Source organism: Brachyhypopomus gauderio, unplaced genomic scaffold (genome assembly GCF_052324685.1).
Source record: "Brachyhypopomus gauderio isolate BG-103 unplaced genomic scaffold, BGAUD_0.2 sc51, whole genome shotgun sequence".
NCBI lineage: Eukaryota > Metazoa > Chordata > Actinopteri > Gymnotiformes > Hypopomidae > Brachyhypopomus > Brachyhypopomus gauderio.
In genome coordinates, this window is record NW_027506876.1 from 199,986 (window position 1) to 224,931 (window position 24,946).

General features: G+C 41.5%; 30 non-coding genes across 30 annotated transcripts; all 30 read left to right on the plus strand.

The window, feature by feature from the left end:
• The first annotated feature begins 625 nt into the window (after positions 1–625).
• Positions 626–698, plus strand: trnav-aac (transfer RNA valine (anticodon AAC)). Its single transcript has one exon. It is a non-coding gene; the product is annotated as a tRNA-Val (tRNA).
• An 835-nt stretch (positions 699–1,533) lies between these two features.
• On the plus strand, positions 1,534–1,606 carry trnav-aac (transfer RNA valine (anticodon AAC)). Its single transcript has one exon. It is a non-coding gene; the product is annotated as a tRNA-Val (tRNA).
• Positions 1,607–2,045: 439 nt separating this feature from the next.
• trnav-aac (transfer RNA valine (anticodon AAC)) lies at positions 2,046–2,118 on the plus strand. Its single transcript has one exon. It is a non-coding gene; the product is annotated as a tRNA-Val (tRNA).
• Positions 2,119–2,953: 835 nt separating this feature from the next.
• trnav-aac (transfer RNA valine (anticodon AAC)) lies at positions 2,954–3,026 on the plus strand. The gene has a single exon. It is a non-coding gene; the product is annotated as a tRNA-Val (tRNA).
• Positions 3,027–3,465: 439 nt separating this feature from the next.
• Positions 3,466–3,538, plus strand: trnav-aac (transfer RNA valine (anticodon AAC)). The gene has a single exon. It is a non-coding gene; the product is annotated as a tRNA-Val (tRNA).
• A 3,760-nt stretch (positions 3,539–7,298) lies between these two features.
• trnav-aac (transfer RNA valine (anticodon AAC)) lies at positions 7,299–7,371 on the plus strand. The gene has a single exon. It is a non-coding gene; the product is annotated as a tRNA-Val (tRNA).
• A 439-nt stretch (positions 7,372–7,810) lies between these two features.
• trnav-aac (transfer RNA valine (anticodon AAC)) lies at positions 7,811–7,883 on the plus strand. The gene has a single exon. It is a non-coding gene; the product is annotated as a tRNA-Val (tRNA).
• An 835-nt stretch (positions 7,884–8,718) lies between these two features.
• Positions 8,719–8,791, plus strand: trnav-aac (transfer RNA valine (anticodon AAC)). The gene has a single exon. It is a non-coding gene; the product is annotated as a tRNA-Val (tRNA).
• A 439-nt stretch (positions 8,792–9,230) lies between these two features.
• trnav-aac (transfer RNA valine (anticodon AAC)) lies at positions 9,231–9,303 on the plus strand. The gene has a single exon. It is a non-coding gene; the product is annotated as a tRNA-Val (tRNA).
• A 637-nt stretch (positions 9,304–9,940) lies between these two features.
• trnav-aac (transfer RNA valine (anticodon AAC)) lies at positions 9,941–10,013 on the plus strand. The gene has a single exon. It is a non-coding gene; the product is annotated as a tRNA-Val (tRNA).
• An 835-nt stretch (positions 10,014–10,848) lies between these two features.
• Positions 10,849–10,921, plus strand: trnav-aac (transfer RNA valine (anticodon AAC)). Its single transcript has one exon. It is a non-coding gene; the product is annotated as a tRNA-Val (tRNA).
• Positions 10,922–11,360: 439 nt separating this feature from the next.
• Positions 11,361–11,433, plus strand: trnav-aac (transfer RNA valine (anticodon AAC)). Its single transcript has one exon. It is a non-coding gene; the product is annotated as a tRNA-Val (tRNA).
• Positions 11,434–12,070: 637 nt separating this feature from the next.
• trnav-aac (transfer RNA valine (anticodon AAC)) lies at positions 12,071–12,143 on the plus strand. The gene has a single exon. It is a non-coding gene; the product is annotated as a tRNA-Val (tRNA).
• An 835-nt stretch (positions 12,144–12,978) lies between these two features.
• Positions 12,979–13,051, plus strand: trnav-aac (transfer RNA valine (anticodon AAC)). Its single transcript has one exon. It is a non-coding gene; the product is annotated as a tRNA-Val (tRNA).
• A 439-nt stretch (positions 13,052–13,490) lies between these two features.
• Positions 13,491–13,563, plus strand: trnav-aac (transfer RNA valine (anticodon AAC)). The gene has a single exon. It is a non-coding gene; the product is annotated as a tRNA-Val (tRNA).
• A 637-nt stretch (positions 13,564–14,200) lies between these two features.
• Positions 14,201–14,273, plus strand: trnav-aac (transfer RNA valine (anticodon AAC)). Its single transcript has one exon. It is a non-coding gene; the product is annotated as a tRNA-Val (tRNA).
• Positions 14,274–14,910: 637 nt separating this feature from the next.
• trnav-aac (transfer RNA valine (anticodon AAC)) lies at positions 14,911–14,983 on the plus strand. The gene has a single exon. It is a non-coding gene; the product is annotated as a tRNA-Val (tRNA).
• Positions 14,984–16,016: 1,033 nt separating this feature from the next.
• trnav-aac (transfer RNA valine (anticodon AAC)) lies at positions 16,017–16,089 on the plus strand. Its single transcript has one exon. It is a non-coding gene; the product is annotated as a tRNA-Val (tRNA).
• An 835-nt stretch (positions 16,090–16,924) lies between these two features.
• trnav-aac (transfer RNA valine (anticodon AAC)) lies at positions 16,925–16,997 on the plus strand. The gene has a single exon. It is a non-coding gene; the product is annotated as a tRNA-Val (tRNA).
• A 439-nt stretch (positions 16,998–17,436) lies between these two features.
• On the plus strand, positions 17,437–17,509 carry trnav-aac (transfer RNA valine (anticodon AAC)). Its single transcript has one exon. It is a non-coding gene; the product is annotated as a tRNA-Val (tRNA).
• A 637-nt stretch (positions 17,510–18,146) lies between these two features.
• Positions 18,147–18,219, plus strand: trnav-aac (transfer RNA valine (anticodon AAC)). The gene has a single exon. It is a non-coding gene; the product is annotated as a tRNA-Val (tRNA).
• An 835-nt stretch (positions 18,220–19,054) lies between these two features.
• trnav-aac (transfer RNA valine (anticodon AAC)) lies at positions 19,055–19,127 on the plus strand. The gene has a single exon. It is a non-coding gene; the product is annotated as a tRNA-Val (tRNA).
• A 637-nt stretch (positions 19,128–19,764) lies between these two features.
• trnav-aac (transfer RNA valine (anticodon AAC)) lies at positions 19,765–19,837 on the plus strand. The gene has a single exon. It is a non-coding gene; the product is annotated as a tRNA-Val (tRNA).
• An 835-nt stretch (positions 19,838–20,672) lies between these two features.
• Positions 20,673–20,745, plus strand: trnav-aac (transfer RNA valine (anticodon AAC)). The gene has a single exon. It is a non-coding gene; the product is annotated as a tRNA-Val (tRNA).
• A 439-nt stretch (positions 20,746–21,184) lies between these two features.
• trnav-aac (transfer RNA valine (anticodon AAC)) lies at positions 21,185–21,257 on the plus strand. Its single transcript has one exon. It is a non-coding gene; the product is annotated as a tRNA-Val (tRNA).
• Positions 21,258–21,894: 637 nt separating this feature from the next.
• trnav-aac (transfer RNA valine (anticodon AAC)) lies at positions 21,895–21,967 on the plus strand. Its single transcript has one exon. It is a non-coding gene; the product is annotated as a tRNA-Val (tRNA).
• An 835-nt stretch (positions 21,968–22,802) lies between these two features.
• Positions 22,803–22,875, plus strand: trnav-aac (transfer RNA valine (anticodon AAC)). The gene has a single exon. It is a non-coding gene; the product is annotated as a tRNA-Val (tRNA).
• A 439-nt stretch (positions 22,876–23,314) lies between these two features.
• On the plus strand, positions 23,315–23,387 carry trnav-aac (transfer RNA valine (anticodon AAC)). The gene has a single exon. It is a non-coding gene; the product is annotated as a tRNA-Val (tRNA).
• An 835-nt stretch (positions 23,388–24,222) lies between these two features.
• On the plus strand, positions 24,223–24,295 carry trnav-aac (transfer RNA valine (anticodon AAC)). Its single transcript has one exon. It is a non-coding gene; the product is annotated as a tRNA-Val (tRNA).
• A 439-nt stretch (positions 24,296–24,734) lies between these two features.
• Positions 24,735–24,807, plus strand: trnav-aac (transfer RNA valine (anticodon AAC)). The gene has a single exon. It is a non-coding gene; the product is annotated as a tRNA-Val (tRNA).
• The last annotated feature ends 139 nt before the right edge of the window (positions 24,808–24,946 follow it).

Below are 24,946 nucleotides of genomic sequence, written 5' to 3' on the forward strand. Positions count from 1 at the left end.
TTTGTCTTAAAGCAGAGTAGACCTACCGCTTAGCCATTGTTGACATGATGACTTCCATGCTCTGATTGTATGAGGAAACGCCCACGAGAGATGTGCCCATTCAGACAAGCAAGGTTTCTGTAGTGTAGTGGTCATCACGTTTGCCTAACATGCGAAAGGTCACTGGTTCAATACCAGGCAGAAACATGCTTCTTGATAGAATTACAAACACACCACTGCTGTTTAGTGGTTTGTTGCCAGTGTAAAGGCTATCAGGGAGCTCTTCCCTTTAGATCCTCAAAGTGAGCTGTCAGTCTCATGTGATCGATACAGTTATGTTTTAAATCGCCATGTACCTTGATAGCAGTACTAATGCAGCCGGTTCAATCAAAATGAAACTCAGTGGAAACGTACGTAGTGCTTTGTCATGTTGTCTCCCAACGTAGAAAACTCATGCTACTCGGTTGATTTGTAGACGTTTGTGTTATAAAGGGATCGAATGATGTCAACATTTGGTGTTTGGATGTGAATGTTTTGTCTTAAAGCAGAGTAGACCTACTGCTTAGCCATTGTTGACATGATGACTTCCATGCTCTGATTGTATGAGGAAACGCCCACGAGAGATGTGCCCATTCAGACAAGCAAGGTTTCTGTAGTGTAGTGGTCATCACGTTCGCCTAACACGCGAAAGGTCCCTGGTTCGATACCAGGCAGAAACAAGCTTCTTGATAGAAGTACAAACACACCACTGCTGTTTAGTGTTTTGTTGCCAGTGTAAAGGCTATCGGGGAGCTCTTCCCTTTAGATCCTCAAAGTGAGCTCTCAGTCTCATGTGATCGATACAGGAATGTTCTAAATCGCCATGTACCTTGATAGCAGTACTAATGCAATCAGTTCAAACAAAATGAAACTCAGTGGAAACGTACCTAGTGCTTTGTCATGTTGTCTCCCAACGTAGAAAACTCATGCCACTTGGTTGATTTGTAGACGTTTGTGTTATAAAGGGATCGAATGATGTCAACATTTGGTGTTTGGATGTGAATGTTTTGTCTTAAAGCAGAGTAGACCTACTGCTTAGCCAGTGTTGATCGGTTCAATCAAAATGAAACTCAGTGGAAACGTACCTAGTGCTTTGTCATGTTGTCTCCCAACGTAGAAAACTCATGCTACTTGGTTGATTTGTAGACGTTTGTGTTATAAAGGTATCGAATGAAGTCAACATTTGGTGTTTGGATGTGAATGTTTTGTCTTAAAGCAGAGTAGACCTACTGCTTAGCAAGTGTTGATCGGTTCAATCAAAATGAAACTCAGTGGAAATGTACCTAGTGCTTTGTCATGTTGTCTCCAAACGTAGAAAACTCATGCTACTCGGTTGATTTGTAGACGTTTGTGTTATAAAGGTATCGAATGAAGTCAACATTTGGTGTTTGGATGTGAATGTTTTGTCTTAAAGCAGAGTAGACCTACCGCTTAGCCATTGTTGACATGATGACTTCCATGCTCTGATTGTATGAGGAAACGCCCACGAGAGATGTGCCCATTCAGACAAGCAAGGTTTCTGTAGTGTAGTGGTCATCACGTTTGCCTAACATGCGAAAGGTCACTGGTTCAATACCAGGCAGAAACATGCTTCTTGATAGAATTACAAACACACCACTGCTGTTTAGTGGTTTGTTGCCAGTGTAAAGGCTATCAGGGAGCTCTTCCCTTTAGATCCTCAAAGTGAGCTGTCAGTCTCATGTGATCGATACAGTTATGTTTTAAATCGCCATGTACCTTGATAGCAGTACTAATGCAGCCGGTTCAATCAAAATGAAACTCAGTGGAAACGTACGTAGTGCTTTGTCATGTTGTCTCCCAACGTAGAAAACTCATGCTACTCGGTTGATTTGTAGACGTTTGTGTTATAAAGGGATCGAATGATGTCAACATTTGGTGTTTGGATGTGAATGTTTTGTCTTAAAGCAGAGTAGACCTACTGCTTAGCCATTGTTGACATGATGACTTCCATGCTCTGATTGTATGAGGAAACGCCCACGAGAGATGTGCCCATTCAGACAAGCAAGGTTTCTGTAGTGTAGTGGTCATCACGTTCGCCTAACACGCGAAAGGTCCCTGGTTCGATACCAGGCAGAAACAAGCTTCTTGATAGAAGTACAAACACACCACTGCTGTTTAGTGTTTTGTTGCCAGTGTAAAGGCTATCGGGGAGCTCTTCCCTTTAGATCCTCAAAGTGAGCTCTCAGTCTCATGTGATCGATACAGGAATGTTCTAAATCGCCATGTACCTTGATAGCAGTACTAATGCAATCAGTTCAAACAAAATGAAACTCAGTGGAAACGTACCTAGTGCTTTGTCATGTTGTCTCCCAACGTAGAAAACTCATGCTACTCGGTTGATTTGTAGACGTTTGTGTTATAAAGGGATCGAATGATGTCAACATTTGGTGTTTGGATGTGAATGTTTTGTCTTAAAGCAGAGTAGACCTACTGCTTAGCCAGTGTTGATCGGTTCAATCAAAATGAAACTCAGTGGAAACGTACCTAGTGCTTTGTCATGTTGTCTCCCAACGTAGAAAACTCATGCTACTTGGTTGATTTGTAGACGTTTGTGTTATAAAGGTATCGAATGAAGTCAACATTTGGTGTTTGGATGTGAATGTTTTGTCTTAAAGCAGAGTAGACCTACTGCTTAGCAAGTGTTGATCGGTTCAATCAAAATGAAACTCAGTGGAAATGTACCTAGTGCTTTGTCATGTTGTCTCCAAACGTAGAAAACTCATGCTACTCGGTTGATTTGTAGACGTTTGTGTTATAAAGGTATCGAATGAAGTCAACATTTGGTGTTTGGATGTGAATGTTTTGTCTTAAAGCAGAGTAGACCTACCGCTTAGCCATTGTTGACATGATGACTTCCATGCTCTGATTGTATGAGGAAACGCCCACGAGAGATGTGCCCATTCAGACAAGCAAGGTTTCTGTAGTGTAGTGGTCATCACGTTTGCCTAACATGCGAAAGGTCACTGGTTCAATACCAGGCAGAAACATGCTTCTTGATAGAATTACAAACACACCACTGCTGTTTAGTGGTTTGTTGCCAGTGTAAAGGCTATCAGGGAGCTCTTCCCTTTAGATCCTCAAAGTGAGCTGTCAGTCTCATGTGATCGATACAGTTATGTTTTAAATCGCCATGTACCTTGATAGCAGTACTAATGCAGCCGGTTCAATCAAAATGAAACTCAGTGGAAACGTACGTAGTGCTTTGTCATGTTGTCTCCCAACGTAGAAAACTCATGCTACTCGGTTGATTTGTAGACGTTTGTGTTATAAAGGGATCGAATGATGTCAACATTTGGTGTTTGGATGTGAATGTTTTGTCTTAAAGCAGAGTAGACCTACTGCTTAGCCATTGTTGACATGATGACTTCCATGCTCTGATTGTATGAGGAAACGCCCACGAGAGATGTGCCCATTCAGACAAGCAAGGTTTCTGTAGTGTAGTGGTCATCACGTTCGCCTAACACGCGAAAGGTCCCTGGTTCGATACCAGGCAGAAACAAGCTTCTTGATAGAAGTACAAACACACCACTGCTGTTTAGTGTTTTGTTGCCAGTGTAAAGGCTATCGGGGAGCTCTTCCCTTTAGATCCTCAAAGTGAGCTCTCAGTCTCATGTGATCGATACAGGAATGTTCTAAATCGCCATGTACCTTGATAGCAGTACTAATGCAATCAGTTCAAACAAAATGAAACTCAGTGGCAACGTACCTAGTGCTTTGTCATGTTGTCTCCCAACGTAGAAAACTCATGCTACTCGGTTGATTTGTAGACGTTTGTGTTATAAAGGGATCGAATGATGTCAACATTTGGTGTTTGGATGTGAATGTTTTGTCTTAACACTAGAAGTCCCAGAGAAGGGTCTTTCAACACTTCTACTATCGGAACCCAGAGAAGGGTCGAGAGAACTGAAGGATTTTAGCTAACACCCTATTATCAGCTGTAAGCAGGCACTTTTGTCCTGTAAATAAGGCCATTACTGGCGCACCACAGGAGGGGGCATGCTTCAGCTCACAACTAATTGTTGTTTTTCATTGAGTTTGGCCATTTAGTTTCTAGTTAGTTCTATTCAGTATATTGTATTTTATAATATAAAGGTTATATATATTGTATTTAGTTTAGTTTTATCTGAGCAACAAAGCACAAACAATAAATTATTTTTTTATATTTTAAATAGAAAATTAGAAATTTTATAGCCAGGTACATGTGAGTAATGACCAGAAGCATTTGTGTCTAAGTCAGGAGGACTGAAATTTCAGCATGAGAAACATACAAAAGAACAACTGTTATGTTTCCATGCTTTTTTATGTTCCATGCTTTTTATTATTGCCATAAAATTATACAAAAAATACAAGGAATAAAACAATTCCACACATATTTACAATAGGCTGCAGTGCAGGGCTGTGTGTGTGTGTGTGTGTGTGTGTGTGTGTGTGTGTGTGTGTGTGTGTGTGAGTGGCATGTCCTTCTTGTGTGACTAGCACTTTAGCAGTCACTCAGCAGTCTGTCAGAACATGCCTGGCACTGCCAGGGTATCTCCCTGGTACATTTGCCACACGTGTATCTGTAGCAGTCGACACATCTCACATTTGCACAATTGTTCATGAGTGTTCTCATCAGAGCATTCACATACAACTATCTACCCAGTCTGCCAGTCCCTCATTTGGGGAGAAAGCTACAGTATTGTGGCTATTCCCACTTTAGTGACCCCATTTTGTTTCTCTTTCACTCAGACAATAAAATATTCCAATACAGTGAGGACATGCACCTAAGACGAAAATTTCAGACCCCTCCATGATTAAAAATGGTCTAAATTGTCTAAAGTTGGGAATAGCCACAATAGTGTAGGTTTCTCCCCAAATGAGGGAGTGGCAGACTGAGTGGATAATTGTATGTGAGTGCTCTGTTGAGAACATTTCAACTTTATTGTATATATTTCTAAACTTACATCATGTCCTCTGTAGCTTCTGCTCTCAGCCAGGCCCTCTGACTGCCTCTCTCACCTTATGCATGTCCCCTGCACAACAATGCAGCTGGGGGATGGGCAGACACACTCAGGACCAGCTTACAGACTTTTGCATGACCTTTTTTGAGGTGGATCAACACAATTAATTTGGTAATTTTTTTCAAAATTGTTATTTTGAACCCACTTATCTTTTTTAGAAGAAAAACATTACTAACATTACTACATTTCTACCTGAGCCTGCCAAAAGCCAGTGCTGAGGTATTTTGGATCATGAGGCCATGAGGCCATCCTTTGTCATGCAGCCACTTCTAGGTAGACGGGGGGATGGGTGATAGTGTGAGCTATGTTGATCCATTGACTCAGACGGAGAAGAAAAGACCCTTTCAGAGAAATCTGAACTTTAGCTATTTTGACCAATAATCATGTCACCTTTTGCAGTGAGAAAAAAATCCAAAATTAGTACAAAGGAGGCAGACTTGAGATGTTTTGGAATTATAGTTCAAACAATGTCTGTCAGTTTTATAATAAAGAGAAAGATGACTGTAGCCACCTACATGTGGATGAAAATTCATGTCACCACACATTTCACTTACTCTGTTGACTGAGAAGCAAGGATAGCAAAGGTTTCCAGTACACAGCAGGCTTTGGACATGATCCTGGAGGGGCCGTGGGCGGGTGGGGTTCCCTGGTCTTTCTCTGCCTGCCTCTGGCCTCTGGGGCCTTGCTAATAAGTACATTCTGTACATTTATCCTATGTTGCACTTACATAAACACACACACTCATACACACATACATCAGTCATTTGTGCTGTATGTCTTACTTTCTGCTCTTCATTTAGTAACAGCAGTTGGTGAATCATTTGAGCTGTTTTTTCTGCTTTTCTGTCTTTTCCCTTTTTAGTTTCTCTCCCACTCTTTTCTCTCCTGTCCTGTATGGTTCACCTAACCCCAATTGTTTTTATCACTATTGTACTGTATTATACATAATTGTTTTCTTTTGAGCCTTACATGAAAACAAAGTTGTCCTCCAAAGGTGAAAGGTTGGAGGTGGGCCAAAAAAAAAGTTTGAAAAGCCCATATGAAGCAATTTTCAAGCCTAGGGTCACAAACGTCACACACAACACATTGTTAGTTTTCAGAGAGTAGTGAAAATCTGTAGTAGTGATATCTCTTTTGGTAAGATTTCCTAAATTTCCTATTTTTGTTTGCTGGTTATGGCTGTATTTGGAAGAGACACACATGCGAAATCTTGATCTTGAAGTTAAAATTGCTCAATAATATTATTCTATTTCAAGTAGCTGAGGGTTTTTTGTATACATTTATGTAAAAACATTTTTACCTATTAGCAGTTTTTCAAAAGACAAAACTACTTAAAATAAGGTTAAAAATATCAGAGCCATTTTGACTAATCAATATGCCACTTATATGCCATTATAATTCAAATATTATGTTTGTGTCAATTTCACATTATTTCAACCTTTCACAAATCAAATCTCAAACATATGGTTCTGTAGATGAGGAGACTTCTTGCAAGAGATCTTGCACAGTCTCATATGGCAGCCAAGGAGGTGCAAGCTTTCAGCAGCAACCACCCATACCTGACACACGCCTCATTTACATAACACTGGAGGCAAGTTCAGCTCTTCTCCCCCCTGCTGATTCCTCAGGCAATGGGCACTTTTGCAAATGAATGGATGTTAATTGGAGCCACCAGAGGTGTCAGTTTGGACTAAGGTTCTTTGGACCCTCTTTTGGGACTTCAGGGGGGTGGTTGAAATTTCAGGGACTTCTAGTGTTAAAGCAGAGTAGACCTACTGCTTAGCCAGTGTTGATCGGTTCAATCAAAATGAAACTCAGTGGAAACGTACCTAGTGCTTTGTCATGTTGTCTCCCAACGTAGAAAACTCATGCTACTTGGTTGATTTGTAGACGTTTGTGTTATAAAGGTATCGAATGAAGTCAACATTTGGTGTTTGGATGTGAATGTTTTGTCTTAAAGCAGAGTAGACCTACTGCTTAGCAAGTGTTGATCGGTTCAATCAAAATGAAACTCAGTGGAAATGTACCTAGTGCTTTGTCATGTTGTCTCCAAACGTAGAAAACTCATGCTACTCGGTTGATTTGTAGACGTTTGTGTTATAAAGGTATCGAATGAAGTCAACATTTGGTGTTTGGATGTGAATGTTTTGTCTTAAAGCAGAGTAGACCTACCGCTTAGCCATTGTTGACATGATGACTTCCATGCTCTGATTGTATGAGGAAACGCCCACGAGAGATGTGCCCATTCAGACAAGCAAGGTTTCTGTAGTGTAGTGGTCATCACGTTTGCCTAACATGCGAAAGGTCACTGGTTCAATACCAGGCAGAAACATGCTTCTTGATAGAATTACAAACACACCACTGCTGTTTAGTGGTTTGTTGCCAGTGTAAAGGCTATCAGGGAGCTCTTCCCTTTAGATCCTCAAAGTGAGCTGTCAGTCTCATGTGATCGATACAGTTATGTTTTAAATCGCCATGTACCTTGATAGCAGTACTAATGCAGCCGGTTCAATCAAAATGAAACTCAGTGGAAACGTACGTAGTGCTTTGTCATGTTGTCTCCCAACGTAGAAAACTCATGCTACTCGGTTGATTTGTAGACGTTTGTGTTATAAAGGGATCGAATGATGTCAACATTTGGTGTTTGGATGTGAATGTTTTGTCTTAAAGCAGAGTAGACCTACTGCTTAGCCATTGTTGACATGATGACTTCCATGCTCTGATTGTATGAGGAAACGCCCACGAGAGATGTGCCCATTCAGACAAGCAAGGTTTCTGTAGTGTAGTGGTCATCACGTTCGCCTAACACGCGAAAGGTCCCTGGTTCGATACCAGGCAGAAACAAGCTTCTTGATAGAAGTACAAACACACCACTGCTGTTTAGTGGTTTGTTGCCAGTGTAAAGGCTATCGGGGAGCTCTTCCCTTTAGATCCTCAAAGTGAGCTCTCAGTCTCATGTGATCGATACAGGAATGTTCTAAATCGCCATGTACCTTGATAGCAGTACTAATGCAATCAGTTCAAACAAAATGAAACTCAGTGGAAACGTACCTAGTGCTTTGTCATGTTGTCTCCCAACGTAGAAAACTCATGCTACTCAGTTGATTTGTAGACGTTTGTGTTATAAAGGGATCGAATGATGTCAACATTTGGTGTTTGGATGTGAATGTTTTGTCTTAAAGCAGAGTAGACCTACTGCTTAGCCAGTGTTGATCGGTTCAATCAAAATGAAACTCAGTGGAAACGTACCTAGTGCTTTGTCATGTTGTCTCCCAACGTAGAAAACTCATGCTACTTGGTTGATTTGTAGACGTTTGTGTTATAAAGGTATCGAATGAAGTCAACATTTGGTGTTTGGATGTGAATGTTTTGTCTTAAAGCAGAGTAGACCTACTGCTTAGCAAGTGTTGATCGGTTCAATCAAAATGAAACTCAGTGGAAATGTACCTAGTGCTTTGTCATGTTGTCTCCAAACGTAGAAAACTCATGCTACTCGGTTGATTTGTAGACGTTTGTGTTATAAAGGTATCGAATGAAGTCAACATTTGGTGTTTGGATGTGAATGTTTTGTCTTAAAGCAGAGTAGACCTACCGCTTAGCCATTGTTGACATGATGACTTCCATGCTCTGATTGTATGAGGAAACGCCCACGAGAGATGTGCCCATTCAGACAAGCAAGGTTTCTGTAGTGTAGTGGTCATCACATTCGCCTAACACGCGAAAGGTCCCTGGTTCGATACCAGGCAGAAACATGCTTCTTGATAGAATTACAAACACACCACTGCTGTTTAGTGGTTGGTTGCCAGTGTAAAGGCTATCGGGGAGCTCTTCCCTTTAGATCCTCAAAGTGAGCTCTCAGTCTCATGTGATCGATACAAGAATGTTCTAAATCGCCATGTACCTTGATAGCAGTACTAATGCAATCGGTTCAATCAAAATGAAACTCAGTGGAAACGTACCTAGTGCTTTGTCATGTTGTCTCCCAACGTAGAAAACTCATGCTACTCGGTTGATTTGTAGACGTTTGTGTTATAAAGGTATCGAATGAAGTCAACATTTGGTGTTTGGATGTGAATGTTTTGTCTTAAAGCAGAGTAGACCTACCGCTTAGCCATTGTTGACATGATGACTTCCATGCTCTGATTGTATGAGGAAACGCCCACGAGAGATGTGCCCATTCAGACCAGCAAGGTTTCTGTAGTGTAGTGGTCATCACGTTCGCCTAACACGCGAAAGGTCCCTGGTTCGATACCAGGCAGAAACATGCTTCTTGATAGAATTACAAACACACCACTGCTGTTTAGTGGTTTGTTGCCAGTGTAAAGGCTATCGGGGAGCTCTTCCCTTTAGATCCTCAAAGTGAGCTCTCAGTCTCATGTGATCGATACAGGAATGTTCTAAATCGCCATGTACCTTGATAGCAGTACTAATGCAATCAGTTCAAACAAAATGAAACTCAGTGGAAACGTACCTAGTGCTTTGTCATGTTGTCTCCCAACGTATAAAACTCATGCTACTCGGTTGATTTGTAGACGTTTGTGTTATAAAGGGATCGAATGATGTCAACATTTGGTGTTTGGATGTGAATGTTTTGTCTTAAAGCAGAGTAGACCTACTGCTTAGCCAGTGTTGATCGGTTCAATCAAAATGAAACTCAGTGGAAACATACCTAGTGCTTTGTCATGTTGTCTCCCAACGTAGAAAACTCATGCTACTTGGTTGATTTGTAGACGTTTGTGTTATAAAGGTATCGAATGAAGTCAACATTTGGTGTTTGGATGTGAATGTTTTGTCTTAAAGCAGAGTAGACCTACCGCTTAGCCATTGTTGACATGATGACTTCCATGCTCTGATTGTATGACGAAACGCCCATGAGAGATGTGCCCATTCAGACAAGCAAGGTTTCTGTAGTGTAGTGGTCATCACGTTCGCCTAACACGCGAAAGGTCCCTGGTTCGATACCAGGCAGAAACATGCTTCTTGATAGAATTACAAACACACCACTGCTGTTTAGTGGTTTGTTGCCAGTGTAAAGGCTATCAGGGAGCTCTTCCCTTTAGATCCTCAAAGTGAGCTGTCAGTCTCATGTGATCGATACAGGAATGTTTTAAATTGCCATGTACCTTGATAGCAGTACTAATGCAGCCGGTTCAATCAAAATGAAACTCAGTGGAAACGTACCTAGTGCTTTGTCATGTTGTCTCCCAACGTAGAAAATTCATGCCACTTGGTTGATTTGTAGACGTTTGTGTTATAAAGGGATCGAATGATGTCAACATTTGGTGTTTGGATGTGAATGTTTTGTCTTAAAGCAGAGTAGACCTACTGCTTAGCCAGTGTTGATCGGTTCAATCAAAATGAAACTCAGTGGAAACGTACCTAGTGCTTTGTCATGTTGTCTCCCAACGTAGAAAACTCATGCTACTTGGTTGATTTGTAGACGTTTGTGTTATAAAGGTATCGAATGAAGTCAACATTTGGTGTTTGGATGTGAATGTTTTGTCTTAAAGCAGAGTAGACCTACTGCTTAGCAAGTGTTGATCGGTTCAATCAAAATGAAACTCAGTGGAAATGTACCTAGTGCTTTGTCATGTTGTCTCCAAACGTAGAAAACTCATGCTACTCGGTTGATTTGTAGACGTTTGTGTTATAAAGGTATCGAATGAAGTCAACATTTGGTGTTTGGATGTGAATGTTTTGTCTTAAAGCAGAGTAGACCTACCGCTTAGCCATTGTTGACATGATGACTTCCATGCTCTGATTGTATGAGGAAACGCCCACGAGAGATGTGCCCATTCAGACAAGCAAGGTTTCTGTAGTGTAGTGGTCATCACATTCGCCTAACACGCGAAAGGTCCCTGGTTCGATACCAGGCAGAAACATGCTTCTTGATAGAATTACAAACACACCACTGCTGTTTAGTGGTTTGTTGCCAGTGTAAAGGCTATCGGGGAGCTCTTCCCTTTAGATCCTCAAAGTGAGCTCTCAGTCTCATGTGATCGATACAAGAATGTTCTAAATCGCCATGTACCTTGATAGCAGTACTAATGCAATCGGTTCAATCAAAATGAAACTCAGTGGAAACGTACCTAGTGCTTTGTCATGTTGTCTCCCAACGTAGAAAACTCATGCTACTCGGTTGATTTGTAGACGTTTGTGTTATAAAGGTATCGAATGAAGTCAACATTTGGTGTTTGGATGTGAATGTTTTGTCTTAAAGCAGAGTAGACCTACCGCTTAGCCATTGTTGACATGATGACTTCCATGCTCTGATTGTATGAGGAAACGCCCACGAGAGATGTGCCCATTCAGACCAGCAAGGTTTCTGTAGTGTAGTGGTCATCACGTTCGCCTAACACGCGAAAGGTCCCTGGTTCGATACCAGGCAGAAACATGCTTCTTGATAGAATTACAAACACACCACTGCTGTTTAGTGGTTTGTTGCCAGTGTAAAGGCTATCGGGGAGCTCTTCCCTTTAGATCCTCAAAGTGAGCTCTCAGTCTCATGTGATCGATACAGGAATGTTCTAAATCGCCATGTACCTTGATAGCAGTACTAATGCAATCAGTTCAAACAAAATGAAACTCAGTGGAAACGTACCTAGTGCTTTGTCATGTTGTCTCCCAACGTATAAAACTCATGCTACTCGGTTGATTTGTAGACGTTTGTGTTATAAAGGGATCGAATGATGTCAACATTTGGTGTTTGGATGTGAATGTTTTGTCTTAAAGCAGAGTAGACCTACTGCTTAGCCAGTGTTGATCGGTTCAATCAAAATGAAACTCAGTGGAAACGTACCTAGTGCTTTGTCATGTTGTCTCCCAACGTAGAAAACTCATGCTACTTGGTTGATTTGTAGACGTTTGTGTTATAAAGGTATCGAATGAAGTCAACATTTGGTGTTTGGATGTGAATGTTTTGTCTTAAAGCAGAGTAGACCTACCGCTTAGCCATTGTTGACATGATGACTTCCATGCTCTGATTGTATGACGAAACGCCCATGAGAGATGTGCCCATTCAGACAAGCAAGGTTTCTGTAGTGTAGTGGTCATCACGTTCGCCTAACATGCGAAAGGTCCCTGGTTCGATACCAGGCAGAAACATGCTTCTTGATAGAATTACAAACACACCACTGCTGTTTAGTGGTTTGTTGCCAGTGTAAAGGCTATCAGGGAGCTCTTCCCTTTAGATCCTCAAAGTGAGCTGTCAGTCTCATGTGATCGATACAGGAATGTTTTAAATTGCCATGTACCTTGATAGCAGTACTAATGCAGCCGGTTCAATCAAAATGAAACTCAGTGGAAACGTACCTAGTGCTTTGTCATGTTGTCTCCCAACGTAGAAAATTCATGCCACTTGGTTGATTTGTAGACGTTTGTGTTATAAAGGGATCGAATGATGTCAACATTTGGTGTTTGGATGTGAATGTTTTGTCTTAAAGCAGAGTAGACCTACTGCTTAGCCAGTGTTGATCGGTTCAATCAAAATGAAACTCAGTGGAAACGTACCTAGTGCTTTGTCATGTTGTCTCCCAACGTAGAAAACTCATGCTACTTGGTTGATTTGTAGACGTTTGTGTTATAAAGGTATCGAATGAAGTCAACATTTGGTGTTTGGATGTGAATGTTTTGTCTTAAAGCAGAGTAGACCTACTGCTTAGCAAGTGTTGATCGGTTCAATCAAAATGAAACTCAGTGGAAATGTACCTAGTGCTTTGTCATGTTGTCTCCAAACGTAGAAAACTCATGCTACTCGGTTGATTTGTAGACGTTTGTGTTATAAAGGTATCGAATGAAGTCAACATTTGGTGTTTGGATGTGAATGTTTTGTCTTAAAGCAGAGTAGACCTACCGCTTAGCCATTGTTGACATGATGACTTCCATGCTCTGATTGTATGAGGAAACGCCCACGAGAGATGTGCCCATTCAGACAAGCAAGGTTTCTGTAGTGTAGTGGTCATCACATTCGCCTAACACGCGAAAGGTCCCTGGTTCGATACCAGGCAGAAACATGCTTCTTGATAGAATTACAAACACACCACTGCTGTTTAGTGGTTTGTTGCCAGTGTAAAGGCTATCGGGGAGCTCTTCCCTTTAGATCCTCAAAGTGAGCTCTCAGTCTCATGTGATCGATACAAGAATGTTCTAAATCGCCATGTACCTTGATAGCAGTACTAATGCAATCGGTTCAATCAAAATGAAACTCAGTGGAAACGTACCTAGTGCTTTGTCATGTTGTCTCCCAACGTAGAAAACTCATGCTACTCGGTTGATTTGTAGACGTTTGTGTTATAAAGGTATCGAATGAAGTCAACATTTGGTGTTTGGATGTGAATGTTTTGTCTTAAAGCAGAGTAGACCTACCGCTTAGCCATTGTTGACATGATGACTTCCATGCTCTGATTGTATGAGGAAACGCCCACGAGAGATGTGCCCATTCAGACCAGCAAGGTTTCTGTAGTGTAGTGGTCATCACGTTCGCCTAACACGCGAAAGGTCCCTGGTTCGATACCAGGCAGAAACATGCTTCTTGATAGAATTACAAACACACCACTGCTGTTTAGTGGTTTGTTGCCAGTGTAAAGGCTATCGGGGAGCTCTTCCCTTTAGATCCTCAAAGTGAGCTCTCAGTCTCATGTGATCGATACAGGAATGTTCTAAATCGCCATGTACCTTGATAGCAGTACTAATGCAATCAGTTCAAACAAAATGAAACTCAGTGGAAACGTACCTAGTGCTTTGTCATGTTGTCTCCCAACGTAGAAAACTCATGCTACTCGGTTGATTTGTAGACGTTTGTGTTATAAAGGGATCGAATGATGTCAACATTTGGTGTTTGGATGTGAATGTTTTGTCTTAAAGCAGAGTAGACCTACTGCTTAGCCAGTGTTGATCGGTTCAATCAAAATGAAACTCAGTGGAAACGTACCTAGTGCTTTGTCATGTTGTCTCCCAACGTAGAAAACTCATGCTACTTGGTTGATTTGTAGACGTTTGTGTTATAAAGGTATCGAATGAAGTCAACATTTGGTGTTTGGATGTGAATGTTTTGTCTTAAAGCAGAGTAGACCTACCGCTTAGCCATTGTTGACATGATGACTTCCATGCTCTGATTGTATGACGAAACGCCCATGAGAGATGTGCCCATTCAGACAAGCAAGGTTTCTGTAGTGTAGTGGTCATCACGTTCGCCTAACATGCGAAAGGTCCCTGGTTCGATACCAGGCAGAAACATGCTTCTTGATAGAATTACAAACACACCACTGCTGTTTAGTGGTTTGTTGCCAGTGTAAAGGCTATCGGGGAGCTCTTCCCTTTAGATCCTCAAAGTGAGCTCTCAGTCTCATGTGATCGATACAGGAATGTTCTAAATCGCCATGTACCTTGATAGCAGTACTAATGCAATCAGTTCAAACAAAATGAAACTCAGTGGAAACGTACCTAGTGCTTTGTCATGTTGTCTCCCAACGTAGAAAACTCATGCTACTCGGTTGATTTGTAGACGTTTGTGTTATAAAGGGATCGAATGATGTCAACATTTGGTGTTTGGATGTGAATGTTTTGTCTTAAAGCAGAGTAGACCTACTGCTTAGCCAGTGTTGATCGGTTCAATCAAAATGAAACTCAGTGGAAACGTACCTAGTGCTTTGTCATGTTGTCTCCCAACGTAGAAAACTCATGCTACTTGGTTGATTTGTAGACGTTTGTGTTATAAAGGTATCGAATGAAGTCAACATTTGGTGTTTGGATGTGAATGTTTTGTCTTAAAGCAGAGTAGACCTACCGCTTAGCCATTGTTGACATGATGACTTCCATGCTCTGATTGTATGACGAAACGCCCATGAGAGATGTGCCCATTCAGACAAGCAAGGTTTCTGTAGTGTAGTGGTCATCACGTTCGCCTAACATGCGAAAGGTCCCTGGTTCGATACCAGGCAGAAACATGCTTCTTGATAGAATTACAAACACACCACTGCTGTTTAGTGGTTTGTTGCCAGTGTAAAGGCTATCAGGGAGCTCTTCCCTTTAGATCCTCAAAGTGAGCTGTCAGTCTCATGTGATCGATACAGGAATGTTTTAAATTGCCATGTACCTTGATAGCAGTACTAATGCAGCCGGTTCAATCAAAATGAAACTCAGTGGAAACGTACCTAGTGCTTTGTCATGTTGTCTCCCAACGTAGAAAATTCATGCCACTTGGTTGATTTGTAGACGTTTGTGTTATAAAGGGATCGAATGATGTCAACATTTGGTGTTTGGATGTGAATGTTTTGTCTTAAAGCAGAGTAGACCTACTGCTTAGCCAGTGTTGATCGGTTCAATCAAAATGAAACTCAGTGGAAACGTACCTAGTGCTTTGTCATGTTGTCTCCCAACGTAGAAAACTCATGCTACTTGGTTGATTTGTAGACGTTTGTGTTATAAAGGTATCGAATGAAGTCAACATTTGGTGTTTGGATGTGAATGTTTTGTCTTAAAGCAGAGTAGACCTACTGCTTAGCCAGTGTTGATTGGTTCAATCAAAATGAAACTCAGTGGAAACGTACCTAGTGCTTTGTCATGTTGTCTCCCAACGTAGAAAACTCATGCTACTCGGTTGATTTGTAGACGTTTGTGTTATAAAGGGATCGAATGATGTCAACATTTGGTGTTTGGATGTGAATGTTTTGTCTTAAAGCAGAGTAGACCTACTGCTTAGCCAGTGTTGATCGGTTCAATCAAAATGAAACTCAGTGGAAACGTACCTAGTGCTTTGTCATGTTGTCTCCCAACGTAGAAAACTCATGCTTCTTGGTTGATTTGTAGACGTTTGTGTTATAAAGGTATCGAATGAAGTCAACATTTGGTGTTTGGATGTGAATGTTTTGTCTTAAAGCAGAGTAGACCTACCGCTTAGCCATTGTTGACATGATGACTTCCATGCTCTGATTGTATGACGAAACGCCCATGAGAGATGTGCCCATTCAGACAAGCAAGGTTTCTGTAGTGTAGTGGTCATCACGTTCGCCTAACATGCGAAAGGTCCCTGGTTCGATACCAGGCAGAAACATGCTTCTTGATAGAATTACAAACACACCACTGCTGTTTAGTGGTTTGTTGCCAGTGTAAAGGCTATCAGGGAGCTCTTCCCTTTAGATTTTCAAAGTGAGCTGTCAGTCTCATGTGATCGATACAGGAATGTTTTAAATTGCCATGTACCTTGATAGCAGTACTAATGCAGCCGGTTCAATCAAAATGAAACTCAGTGGAAACGTACCTAGTGCTTTGTCATGTTGTCTCCCAACGTAGAAAATTCATGCCACTTGGTTGATTTGTAGACGTTTGTGTTATAAAGGGATCGAATGATGTCAACATTTGGTGTTTGGATGTGAATGTTTTGTCTTAAAGCAGAGTAGACCTACTGCTTAGCCAGTGTTGATCGGTTCAATCAAAATGAAACTCAGTGGAAACGTACCTAGTGCTTTGTCATGTTGTCTCCCAACGTAGAAAACTCATGCTACTTGGTTGATTTGTAGACGTTTGTGTTATAAAGGTATCGAATGAAGTCAACATTTGGTGTTTGGATGTGAATGTTTTGTCTTAAAGCAGAGTAGACCTACTGCTTAGCAAGTGTTGATCGGTTCAATCAAAATGAAACTCAGTGCAAATGTACCTAGTGCTTTGTCATGTTGTCTCCAAACGTAGAAAACTCATGCTACTCGGTTGATTTGTAGACGTTTGTGTTATAAAGGTATCGAATGAAGTCAACATTTGGTGTTTGGATGTGAATGTTTTGTCTTAAAGCAGAGTAGACCTACCGCTTAGCCATTGTTGACATGATGACTTCCATGCTCTGATTGTATGAGGAAACGCCCACGAGAGATGTGCCCATTCAGACAAGCAAGGTTTCTGTAGTGTAGTGGTCATCACATTCGCCTAACACGCGAAAGGTCCCTGGTTCGATACCAGGCAGAAACATGCTTCTTGATAGAATTACAAACACACCACTGCTGTTTAGTGGTTGGTTGCCAGTGTAAAGGCTATCGGGGAGCTCTTCCCTTTAGATCCTCAAAGTGAGCTCTCAGTCTCATGTGATCGATACAAGAATGTTCTAAATCGCCATGTACCTTGATAGCAGTACTAATGCAATCGGTTCAATCAAAATGAAACTCAGTGGAAACGTACCTAGTGCTTTGTCATGTTGTCTCCCAACGTAGAAAACTCATGCTACTCGGTTGATTTGTAGACGTTTGTGTTATAAAGGTATCGAATGAAGTCAACATTTGGTGTTTGGATGTGAATGTTTTGTCTTAAAGCAGAGTAGACCTACCGCTTAGCCATTGTTGACATGATGACTTCCATGCTCTGATTGTATGAGGAAACGCCCACGAGAGATGTGCCCATTCAGACCAGCAAGGTTTCTGTAGTGTAGTGGTCATCACGTTCGCCTAACACGCGAAAGGTCCCTGGTTCGATACCAGGCAGAAACATGCTTCTTGATAGAATTACAAACACACCACTGCTGTTTAGTGGTTTGTTGCCAGTGTAAAGGCTATCGGGGAGCTCTTCCCTTTAGATCCTCAAAGTGAGCTCTCAGTCTCATGTGATCGATACAGGAATGTTCTAAATCGCCATGTACCTTGATAGCAGTACTAATGCAATCAGTTCAAACAAAATGAAACTCAGTGGAAACGTACCTAGTGCTTTGTCATGTTGTCTCCCAACGTATAAAACTCATGCTACTCGGTTGATTTGTAGACGTTTGTGTTATAAAGGGATCGAATGATGTCAACATTTGGTGTTTGGATGTGAATGTTTTGTCTTAAAGCAGAGTAGACCTACTGCTTAGCCAGTGTTGATCGGTTCAATCAAAATGAAACTCAGTGGAAACATACCTAGTGCTTTGTCATGTTGTCTCCCAACGTAGAAAACTCATGCTACTTGGTTGATTTGTAGACGTTTGTGTTATAAAGGTATCGAATGAAGTCAACATTTGGTGTTTGGATGTGAATGTTTTGTCTTAAAGCAGAGTAGACCTACCGCTTAGCCATTGTTGACATGATGACTTCCATGCTCTGATTGTATGACGAAACGCCCATGAGAGATGTGCCCATTCAGACAAGCAAGGTTTCTGTAGTGTAGTGGTCATCACGTTCGCCTAACACGCGAAAGGTCCCTGGTTCGATACCAGGCAGAAACATGCTTCTTGATAGAATTACAAACACACCACTGCTGTTTAGTGGTTTGTTGCCAGTGTAAAGGCTATCAGGGAGCTCTTCCCTTTAGATCCTCAAAGTGAGCTGTCAGTCTCATGTGATCGATACAGGAATGTTTTAAATTGCCATGTACCTTGATAGCAGTACTAATGCAGCCGGTTCAATCAAAATGAAACTCAGTGGAAACGTACCTAGTGCTTTGTCATGTTGTCTCCCAACGTAGAAAATTCATGCCACTTGGTTGATTTGTAGACGTTTGTGTTATAAAGGGATCGAATGATGTCAACATTTGGTGTTTGGATGTGAATGTTTTGTCTTAAAGCAGAGTAGACCTACTGCTTAGCCAGTGTTGATCGGTTCAATCAAAATGAAACTCAGTGGAAACGTACCTAGTGCTTTGTCATGTTGTCTCCCAACGTAGAAAACTCATGCTACTTGGTTGATTTGTAGACGTTTGTGTTATAAAGGTATCGAATGAAGTCAACATTTGGTGTTTGGATGTGAATGTTTTGTCTTAAAGCAGAGTAGACCTACTGCTTAGCAAGTGTTGATCGGTTCAATCAAAATGAAACTCAGTGGAAATGTACCTAGTGCTTTGTCATGTTGTCTCCAAACGTAGAAAACTCATGCTACTCGGTTGATTTGTAGACGTTTGTGTTATAAAGGTATCGAATGAAGTCAACATTTGGTGTTTGGATGTGAATGTTTTGTCTTAAAGCAGAGTAGACCTACCGCTTAGCCATTGTTGACATGATGACTTCCATGCTCTGATTGTATGAGGAAACGCCCACGAGAGATGTGCCCATTCAGACAAGCAAGGTTTCTGTAGTGTAGTGGTCATCACATTCGCCTAACACGCGAAAGGTCCCTGGTTCGATACCAGGCAGAAACATGCTTCTTGATAGAATTACAAACACACCACTGCTGTTTAGTGGTTTGTTGCCAGTGTAAAGGCTATCGGGGAGCTCTTCCCTTTAGATCCTCAAAGTGAGCTCTCAGTCTCATGTGATCGATACAAGAATGTTCTAAATCGCCATGTACCTTGATAGCAGTACTAATGCAATCGGTTCAATCAAAATGAAACTCAGTGGAAACGTACCTAGTGCTTTGTCATGTTGTCTCCCAACGTAGAAAACTCATGCTACTCGGTTGATTTGTAGACGTTTGTGTTATAAAGGGATCGAATGATGTCAACATTTGGTGTTTGGATGTGAATGTTTTGTCTTAAAGCAGAGTAGACCTACTGCTTAGCCAGTGTTGATCGGTTCAATCAAAATGAAACTCAGTGGAAACGTACCTAGTGCTTTGTCATGTTGTCTCCCAACGTAGAAAACTCATGCTTCTTGGTTGATTTGTAGACGTTTGTGTTATAAAGGTATCGAATGAAGTCAACATTTGGTGTTTGGATGTGAATGTTTTGTCTTAAAGCAGAGTAGACCTACCGCTTAGCCATTGTTGACATGATGACTTCCATGCTCTGATTGTATGACGAAACGCCCATGAGAGATGTGCCCATTCAGACAAGCAAGGTTTCTGTAGTGTAGTGGTCATCACGTTCGCCTAACATGCGAAAGGTCCCTGGTTCGATACCAGGCAGAAACATGCTTCTTGATAGAATTACAAACACACCACTGCTGTTTAGTGGTTTGTTGCCAGTGTAAAGGCTATCAGGGAGCTCTTCCCTTTAGATCCTCAAAGTGAGCTGTCAGTCTCATGTGATCGATACAGGAATGTTTTAAATTGCCATGTACCTTGATAGCAGTACTAATGCAGCCGGTTCAATCAAAATGAAACTCAGTGGAAACGTACCTAGTGCTTTGTCATGTTGTCTCCCAACGTAGAAAATTCATGCCACTTGGTTGATTTGTAGACGTTTGTGTTATAAAGGGATCGAATGATGTCAACATTTGGTGTTTGGATGTGAATGTTTTGTCTTAAAGCAGAGTAGACCTACTGCTTAGCCAGTGTTGATCGGTTCAATCAAAATGAAACTCAGTGGAAACGTACCTAGTGCTTTGTCATGTTGTCTCCCAACGTAGAAAACTCATGCTACTTGGTTGATTTGTAGACGTTTGTGTTATAAAGGTATCGAATGAAGTCAACATTTGGTGTTTGGATGTGAATGTTTTGTCTTAAAGCAGAGTAGACCTACTGCTTAGCAAGTGTTGATCGGTTCAATCAAAATGAAACTCAGTGCAAATGTACCTAGTGCTTTGTCATGTTGTCTCCAAACGTAGAAAACTCATGCTACTCGGTTGATTTGTAGACGTTTGTGTTATAAAGGTATCGAATGAAGTCAACATTTGGTGTTTGGATGTGAATGTTTTGTCTTAAAGCAGAGTAGACCTACCGCTTAGCCATTGTTGACATGATGACTTCCATGCTCTGATTGTATGAGGAAACGCCCACGAGAGATGTGCCCATTCAGACAAGCAAGGTTTCTGTAGTGTAGTGGTCATCACATTCGCCTAACACGCGAAAGGTCCCTGGTTCGATACCAGGCAGAAACATGCTTCTTGATAGAATTACAAACACACCACTGCTGTTTAGTGGTTGGTTGCCAGTGTAAAGGCTATCGGGGAGCTCTTCCCTTTAGATCCTCAAAGTGAGCTCTCAGTCTCATGTGATCGATACAAGAATGTTCTAAATCGCCATGTACCTTGATAGCAGTACTAATGCAATCGGTTCAATCAAAATGAAACTCAGTGGAAACGTACCTAGTGCTTTGTCATGTTGTCTCCCAACGTAGAAAACTCATGCTACTCGGTTGATTTGTAGACGTTTGTGTTATAAAGGTATCAAATGAAGTCAACATTTGGTGTTTGGATGTGAATGTTTTGTCTTAAAGCAGAGTAGACCTACCGCTTAGCCATTGTTGACATGATGACTTCCATGCTCTGATTGTATGAGGAAACGCCCACGAGAGATGTGCCCATTCAGACCAGCAAGGTTTCTGTAGTGTAGTGGTCATCACGTTCGCCTAACACGCGAAAGGTCCCTGGTTCGATACCAGGCAGAAACATGCTTCTTGATAGAATTACAAACACACCACTGCTGTTTAGTGGTTTGTTGCCAGTGTAAAGGCTATCGGGGAGCTCTTCCCTTTAGATCCTCAAAGTGAGCTCTCAGTCTCATGTGATCGATACAGGAATGTTCTAAATCGCCATGTACCTTGATAGCAGTACTAATGCAATCAGTTCAAACAAAATGAAACTCAGTGGAAACGTACCTAGTGCTTTGTCATGTTGTCTCCCAACGTATAAAACTCATGCTACTCGGTTGATTTGTAGACGTTTGTGTTATAAAGGGATCGAATGATGTCAACATTTGGTGTTTGGATGTGAATGTTTTGTCTTAAAGCAGAGTAGACCTACTGCTTAGCCAGTGTTGATCGGTTCAATCAAAATGAAACTCAGTGGAAACATACCTAGTGCTTTGTCATGTTGTCTCCCAACGTAGAAAACTCATGCTACTTGGTTGATTTGTAGACGTTTGTGTTATAAAGGTATCGAATGAAGTCAACATTTGGTGTTTGGATGTGAATGTTTTGTCTTAAAGCAGAGTAGACCTACCGCTTAGCCATTGTTGACATGATGACTTCCATGCTCTGATTGTATGACGAAACGCCCATGAGAGATGTGCCCATTCAGACAAGCAAGGTTTCTGTAGTGTAGTGGTCATCACGTTCGCCTAACACGCGAAAGGTCCCTGGTTCGATACCAGGCAGAAACATGCTTCTTGATAGAATTACAAACACACCACTGCTGTTTAGTGGTTTGTTGCCAGTGTAAAGGCTATCAGGGAGCTCTTCCCTTTAGATCCTCAAAGTGAGCTGTCAGTCTCATGTGATCGATACAGGAATGTTTTAAATTGCCATGTACCTTGATAGCAGTACTAATGCAGCCGGTTCAATCAAAATGAAACTCAGTGGAAACGTACCTAGTGCTTTGTCATGTTGTCTCCCAACGTAGAAAATTCATGCCACTTGGTTGATTTGTAGACGTTTGTGTTATAAAGGGATCGAATGATGTCAACATTTGGTGTTTGGATGTGAATGTTTTGTCTTAAAGCAGAGTAGACCTACTGCTTAGCCAGTGTTGATCGGTTCAATCAAAATGAAACTCAGTGGAAACGTACCTAGTGCTTTGTCATGTTGTCTCCCAACGTAGAAAACTCATGCTACTTGGTTGATTTGTAGACGTTTGTGTTATAAAGGTATCGAATGAAGTCAACATTTGGTGTTTGGATGTGAATGTTTTGTCTTAAAGCAGAGTAGACCTACTGCTTAGCAAGTGTTGATCGGTTCAATCAAAATGAAACTCAGTGGAAATGTACCTAGTGCTTTGTCATGTTGTCTCCAAACGTAGAAAACTCATGCTACTCGGTTGATTTGTAGACGTTTGTGTTATAAAGGTATCGAATGAAGTCAACATTTGGTGTTTGGATGTGAATGTTTTGTCTTAAAGCAGAGTAGACCTACCGCTTAGCCATTGTTGACATGATGACTTCCATGCTCTGATTGTATGAGGAAACGCCCACGAGAGATGTGCCCATTCAGACAAGCAAGGTTTCTGTAGTGTAGTGGTCATCACATTCGCCTAACACGCGAAAGGTCCCTGGTTCGATACCAGGCAGAAACATGCTTCTTGATAGAATTACAAACACACCACTGCTGTTTAGTGGTTTGTTGCCAGTGTAAAGGCTATCGGGGAGCTCTTCCCTTTAGATCCTCAAAGTGAGCTCTCAGTCTCATGTGATCGATACAAGAATGTTCTAAATCGCCATGTACCTTGATAGCAGTACTAATGCAATCGGTTCAATCAAAATGAAACTCAGTGGAAACGTACCTAGTGCTTTGTCATGTTGTCTCCCAACGTAGAAAACTCATGCTACTCGGTTGATTTGTAGACGTTTGTGTTATAAAGGTATCGAATGAAGTCAACATTTGGTGTTTGGATGTGAATGTTTTGTCTTAAAGCAGAGTAGACCTACCGCTTAGCCATTGTTGACATGATGACTTCCATGCTCTGATTGTATGACGAAACGCCCATGAGAGATGTGCCCATTCAGACAAGCAAGGTTTCTGTAGTGTAGTGGTCATCACGTTCGCCTAACACGCGAAAGGTCCCTGGTTCGATACCAGGCAGAAACATGCTTCTTGATAGAATTACAAACACACCACTGCTGTTTAGTGGTTTGTTGCCAGTGTAAAGGCTATCAGGGAGCTCTTCCCTTTAGATCCTCAAAGTGAGCTGTCAGTCTCATGTGATCGATACAGGAATGTTTTAAATTGCCATGTACCTTGATAGCAGTACTAATGCAGCCGGTTCAATCAAAATGAAACTCAGTGGAAACGTACCTAGTGCTTTGTCATGTTGTCTCCCAACGTAGAAAATTCATGCCACTTGGTTGATTTGTAGACGTTTGTGTTATAAAGGGATCGAATGATGTCAACATTTGGTGTTTGGATGTGAATGTTTTGTCTTAAAGCAGAGTAGACCTACTGCTTAGCCAGTGTTGATCGGTTCAATCAAAATGAAACTCAGTGGAAACGTACCTAGTGCTTTGTCATGTTGTCTCCCAACGTAGAAAACTCATGCTACTTGGTTGATTTGTAGACGTTTGTGTTATAAAGGTATCGAATGAAGTCAACATTTGGTGTTTGGATGTGAATGTTTTGTCTTAAAGCAGAGTAGACCTACTGCTTAGCAAGTGTTGATCGGTTCAATCAAAATGAAACTCAGTGGAAATGTACCTAGTGCTTTGTCATGTTGTCTCCAAACGTAGAAAACTCATGCTACTCGGTTGATTTGTAGACGTTTGTGTTATAAAGGTATCGAATGAAGTCAACATTTGGTGTTTGGATGTGAATGTTTTGTCTTAAAGCAGAGTAGACCTACCGCTTAGCCATTGTTGACATGATGACTTCCATGCTCTGATTGTATGAGGAAACGCCCACGAGAGATGTGCCCATTCAGACAAGCAAGGTTTCTGTAGTGTAGTGGTCATCACATTCGCCTAACACGCGAAAGGTCCCTGGTTCGATACCAGGCAGAAACATGCTTCTTGATAGAATTACAAACACACCACTGCTGTTTAGTGGTTTGTTGCCAGTGTAAAGGCTATCGGGGAGCTCTTCCCTTTAGATCCTCAAAGTGAGCTCTCAGTCTCATGTGATCGATACAAGAATGTTCTAAATCGCCATGTACCTTGATAGCAGTACTAATGCAATCGGTTCAATCAAAATGAAACTCAGTGGAAACGTACCTAGTGCTTTGTCATGTTGTCTCCCAACGTAGAAAACTCATGCTACTCGGTTGATTTGTAGACGTTTGTGTTATAAAGGTATCGAATGAAGTCAACATTTGGTGTTTGGATGTGAATGTTTTGTCTTAAAGCAGAGTAGACCTACCGCTTAGCCATTGTTGACATGATGACTTCCATGCTCTGATTGTATGAGGAAACGCCCACGAGAGATGTGCCCATTCAGACCAGCAAGGTTTCTGTAGTGTAGTGGTCATCACGTTCGCCTAACACGCGAAAGGTCCCTGGTTCGATACCAGGCAGAAACATGCTTCTTGATAGAATTACAAACACACCACTGCTGTTTAGTGGTTTGTTGCCAGTGTAAAGGCTATCGGGGAGCTCTTCCCTTTAGATCCTCAAAGTGAGCTCTCAGTCTCATGTGATCGATACAGGAATGTTCTAAAT